Consider the following 6,201-nt stretch of genomic DNA (forward strand, 5'->3'; position numbering starts at 1 on the left):
CCTATTAGAACAGGAAGGAAATAAGTTGGATGGGAGAAATAGGGAAGACACTCAGAAACAGTACGGAGGCTTGACTTGGCTGGGAGTGTGTTGAGGAGAGTAAGGAGAGTGAAACTCCCAGTACGGGGTTGTTAAGCAAAGATTTAGAGAATAGGACTTGCAAAGATTGGTAAGTAGTTTGCTGAAAGGAAGGAGAGGCTATGCAGTCCCTGTTTGCCCCACTTCCTATGAAATAAATCATAGTAAAGGCAATATTGCCCACGATTTGTTTGTGAGTGGATTCCTTTGGGGAAACTGCAGGTGGTGTTGAGTTCAGCATCTGCGTTGATGTAGGGTGAGTACAGAGAAGCTTGTGTGGACAGAAGGCTTAAAGACAGCCGGACCCTGGGTGACATGCTAATAACATGTGGGAAAAGGGTGGTAATAGATGTCAAAGCAATGTGGAAGGCAGGGAGGGCTGCGGTGGGAAGAAGCACGAGGAAGACCAGTTATGCTGACTGAGACATTGTGGAGGAGGTAACTTTGCGATAGGATTTGAGTAAGGACCTGACACAAAGACCAGCAGGGCAGGGCACTCTAGGCTGAGGAAAAGCAAAAGTACGGAGGGAGAACTCATGGTGAATTCTGGGCCTTCGGTAGAAGAAAAGAGGATTGGGACCATATTGTAGAAAGATCCTAAGTGCCCTGCTGGCAGTGTAGACTTCAGGCTCAGAGTATCAAGGAGATGTTGAAGGTGCACATTTTTTGTTGTTTCTGATTGGTTTTGACAGAGGCTGGGAAACAAGCTGGGAATCTTCTGGTGCCAGCTTTTCCAAGTAAGGAATTCTTGATCAGAATGGGGGAGGGGAAAGGGCTGGGTGGGTAGGTGGGGGAGCAAGGAGAGAGAGCTTGCTGCTGCCTTCATGAGGAACCAGAACCCAGATGTTGCAGGTGGCTTACTGCAAGTGGTGCCCACAGTCTACTAGCCTAGCCATGCAGCCTGGAAGAACTATGTCTGCCTGGAGGAAGGGGTGCTTTTTCTCTAATTTGCACAGAGGCTTGGTGTGGGCTAACAGAGGCCCTGGCTGCTGAACTGTCTTTTGAAAAGGTTGAAGCCACAGTGAAACAATTGAGGATTTATCGAGCATTCGTGTATGTGCAAATGCAAGGTAGAGTAGAAAGAGTCTTGAAGTGAGGAGTGGCTATGAGCTTGAGCACGTCTCTGTTCTTCAGTGACATTCTGAGATGCACTGTAGGGTACAGAGGAAGGAGCTTCCTTCCTTCAGAGCATTTGGAATCTGTGTTGGCTATAAAACAAATACTCAAAATGGTTAAGAAGAAGCAATAAAAAGAAATGCCAAATTGTATAGAGCAGATGCTCAGGAGGTGAGAGGAAATCCCTCCTTGGAGCTGAAGGACTTTGAGGACTGACTAACAGGCTGCTAATCTGCTCCCTGCCTAGAATTCTGCAAAGTCACTCAAGGGGCTCACAGTATATTTCTCAGGAACTTTGATTGGGTTTACTTGAGAATAAAAGAGACAGACATCCATCCAAAAACCGGCATTGATTATTGCCTGTCAGGAGTGGGATGGTGGGAAGAAGGCAGAGAAGTATGAGTAAGTAGGAAGAAGGAGAAAGAGAAAAGCCTTCCTGTTATATTTCGGGCAATGGATGCTAAACTTTATGCTTTAATGAGCTTGTAAAGAGGCTAATTTTAGTTCACCCCCATTACTCTGGATCTGTTTTGTGTTCTTCCTGGTCAGGAGACATTGCTGTGGAATTCTTCACTGTTGTCTCTGGAAGGGAACCTTTCATGGTGGCCTCTGGGAAGAACCACAGGGAGGAGGAAAAGGTTCTAATTCCATAAATGACCATATGCTTCCAAGCCTTCCCAACTCAACAAAACTTCTGAGAGGATCAGTCCATGTTTAGAAATGTTGGTCACTTCTTTATTTCTCATTAACTGATTTGGGGGGACAAATGTCACAATATGTTAGAAATTAAGGGAGCTCCTAAGTGCTGGCAGTTATCTCACCTCTTCTCATTTACTACTGTCAGAATTACTTTCCAAAAGTATAAACCCCAGAGCCCTCCCTTTGCATAAAAGTCTTCAAGGCCTCAGATCCCTCATCCACAGAATGGACATTTTGCAGGAGTTAGAAGAAATATTTATAAAAAGTTTAGCACAATGTCAGTCACATAGAAAGTTCTCGAAAATGGAATTGTTGTTATTACTGCTTTAGAATAAAGTTGATATTACATAAAATGGCATTCAATGCCCTCCATGAAGTGGCCCTAGCTTACTCATCCACTTATACTTCTGGTAAGCCCTTCAAGGACTTGGGACATGTGTCAACTGGCTCCAACATCTAAACACACCTTGTACCCATCCCTCTCTGTATCTTACTCAGGCTGCTCCCAAGGCTGGGAAAGCTGTCTTTTTCCCCTCTTTCTTGCCCTTTCTATAGTGCTACCTTTAAACCCACTCCTTCCTAGTTATTTCTCTTCTCTTCTATACTCCCACTGAAATTTGTTTATAATTTATTCTAGTACTTAGAACAGGCTACTTCACCCCCACTGATTTGCCCCATCCCTGGACAGCAATTGATCTTCCATAGACTATGTCTTAATCATCTTCCAGTCACCCATGGGGTATTGTATAGAGTAGGGGATCAATAATATTGGATTGAATTTAAAGAAAGCCACTGGACATGACTGTTGGCCCTGAAATTCTACCATTGAGGAAGATTTAGTTCTACTTTCAAATCTTCTCAAGAGATTCCACTCACTGAGCACCTACCGTGTGCCAGGCACTGAGAGGACTCGTATGTTAACCCTCCCCAGAGTTATGTGTGGGGAGAGCATCATCAGCCTCACTTTACACAGACGTTATTACTCAAGGTCTCCCAGGCAGTAAACGCTGGGGCTGGTATTAGAAATCAGAAGCCTCGGTACACAGTCTCCACTTCCTCTAAGAGAGCCTCTTTCGCGTTGAGCTTGCCTGAATCTTCCTTCTACAGAATTTCTGAATAAATGAAACTGTATTATGTAGAACTGATTTATTGCTGCCTGGCTGCATTTTTTGATGTCTTTGTTTTGATGCTCTAAGTAGTTGTAGAGCAATATAATAATAAAAAATAACCATCTATTAAGTACTTATGTATTTAGCACTACACACATTTATTCTTCAGAAATGATGTTATTGATCCCATTCTATGTTAAGTTTAATTGGGGCAGCTACTGACAGAGGAGCTGGGGGATGAGGACACTCAGAGCAGAGGCCATTTTCCAAGAGGTACAAAGTTTTTTGCTACTTTAATCACCAGTGTACCAGTTGAATCTCAGCCTTCAATGTTTCTTGAATGAATGATGGAGTTTCTTTCATCTCTCTGACTTATGCTCTTAACCCTAAATCCCTGATCCATGCCTATCCTGCGGAGCAACAGGTAGTTACTGCCACGTTTTCCCACCACTGAAAGGACAAGGGAGGAGTAAGGAGGTGGTGCATGGCACTACAGCAAACAGACAAAATCTCAAGACGTGAGACTTTAGCCCCTCCGGGCTGGTGGGACTAGGTATGTTCCTCAAACCACCTGAATCATACTCTCCTGAGTGCTTGTTACAGTGCACATTCCTGAGCTCTACCTTGGACCCACATAACCTGTCTCCCCTTAGGACAGAGCCAGAATTCTACATTTTAAACAAGACATGCAGGTGACTCCCCCAGATCCTGAGCACTACCGCCTGTGCTAAGCTCCTGTCAGGGATCCCTTCTAACTGCAATTGCTTCATATGAGACTGACCTTTTCTCAAGTATCGGCATCCACAATAAATAAAAAGAAACCACTTAGTATTTCATTTTATTGCTTGGCAGTATTGCCCCTTGTCCAAAGTCTACTGTGTAGTTTGACACAGTCCATATGTCTATTTTATGGGGTTTAAAATAAAAATTTGCCTTCATGGTATAGCTTTACTGCTTCCTATTATTTTCCTTTGCAAATGTCTCGAGTTAGAACTACATTGTCGGTTATTTTTCTTAACGTGGTTCTATGAGAAAGCGTATTCTGAATTTCAAACAATTTCATAAATAGAATTTCAGAACACGACCTATTCCTAAGGAAGAACTGTCTGTATTTTAAAGTGTTGTAGTTATTTATCTCTGAGAAAAAAAATTTTTACAATTGGCTCTAGTAGGGGTGTGGACTAGGGGACCCAGAGTTTTCCCAAATTGCCATCTCGCAGAATTCTGGCTACGTCCAGAGTGGACTTGATCTGCAAATTGTTTCCAGGTGTTCCTAAGAGTTTTACTAGTTTGAGACATATAAATTAAAAGCACAGAGAGTGGACTCTTTTTTTTCTCGTTTATAAATTCGTTCATTTAACAAATGCTTCTTGGGCACCTTGGATGTACTAGGTGCTGTGCTAGGTACTGGGTGTTCACATAAGAGTCTTCTCTGTCCCTGAGAAGCTCAGGGTCTAGTAGCTGGAGCAAAAATTACAGACCATGCGGAAAAGGAGTTGATGGTGAGAAGGGTGCTGTGGGGTTAAGGTCTAAAGCGGGAGAGAGTCAAGCAGTTAGTGGAGGGAGGACAAGAAAAATCCTGAGCACCCTCCAAGAGAGATGCTCGGGACCGTGACCTCCATTAGGTTGGATGGCCCAACCTCTGCTAGGCTAGGCAGGCACACCAGCAGGTGTTTCCTCAATATTTGTGACAATAGCAAAAACTCCTCTCCCTGTGCTGGGGTATGGGGGAGGGCTGGAGGCAGGGGAAATAGACTGGGGCCATTTTTCAAGTGGATAAGGGACAAGAGATGCTAACTGAGAGGTGGAAGACAAGGAGGACCCAGCATTCTATTATTTTGTAGGGACTAAGAGTTCTATTTTTTTTTTTCAAAGAGACCCTAAAACTGTTTCCTGCCACTTCTTATTAGTCCTGGTTTTGCTCACTGGTGTTCATGAAAATAAAATGCACCCCCGCTTTTTTATATGACATCTCTGGAGATGCTTGATGGCAGCTTCTGTTCTTTGTCCACCCCTCCTCAGAACATTCACTCGTCATTAATTATGATGTCCATCCAATAAACATTTATTTACCAAACATTTTTTATGAGCCTACTTTTTCCAGGCAGTCTGCTAGGTGCTTGGGGTTTGGGAATGAAGAATGGGACCTGTGTCTAATAGGAGGACTGGTGTGTAGACAAATGCTGACACTACAGCTTTGCAAGTGATATGGGTGGGTGAGGCAGAGCTGGAAGGAGACGTCTCAGGGAAGGGTGATGATGCCTAATCTGTATCTTCAAGGCCAATCAGAGCCTTCCATCTGCCATTCTGTGACATGTGGGACCTATTGACAACTGCAGGCAGTGGTGGTCTCAGGGCCCCACCCAGTGGTGTGCCGGAGACAATGGTGTGCAGCTTTTCCCAATTCTGTGTTCATGGACGTCATGTTGGTAGTCTGAAATCAGCCATGGCGGGAGTATTTACCCCACTGCAAACTGCAAATGCTATAAATCAGGCATCCCTACTCCACTCCCAGCAGAGCTTGTTGTCAAACATTTACGAGCACATTATTGGTCCTACCATCCCAGCTCATACCTCAAGCGTGGTATAAACCAGCACATGGACAAGGAAGAGGTAGAGCTTAGCTCCTGGTTCTAACGTGCAACTCATCTGCTTACCTTCCTACCCCTACTTCTCTAGGATCCTGGGTAAACCCTCCATGAGGACCCTCACAGTAACCCCTGCCTTTCATTGGGTCCCTCAAGGGAAGCCTGATCATGTATCTAGGAGAGATGGGGTGCACCATGTTGAGAACCAGTGAGCTGGTTTCTGAAGGTGGGTCTCCTAAGGGTGTTGAGGGTAACAAAGTAGAGACTGCTGCCTACATAGCTCTAATCCAATGTTCTCCCTGGAAATATCAGTGTCGTTGGAGCATAAACTTGTGTCTTCTTCCTCAGGTCTTGAGGCAAAACTTAAAGCACATTACTGCAAGCTCTCAATTTCTTTACATGTTTGAATGTTAAAATTTATAGAAAGTTGGACTTCGACTTTATGATATTTTCATGATTGTTTAACATAGAAATAAACAGCAGAATTATGCTATTTATCCTCTTGCTTTTGGGTGGTCAATGGGATGGACAAGAGTCCCCAAATTGAGCTCCAGAAGCTGAGTTCCTATATAAGCACAAAGCATCGCTGGGCTACTTTGTTCTAGATGACT

Source organism: Pteropus medius, unplaced genomic scaffold, assembly GCF_902729225.1.
Source record: "Pteropus medius unplaced genomic scaffold, Ma_sr-lr_union100, whole genome shotgun sequence".
In the NCBI taxonomy this organism is placed as follows: domain Eukaryota; kingdom Metazoa; phylum Chordata; class Mammalia; order Chiroptera; family Pteropodidae; genus Pteropus; species Pteropus medius.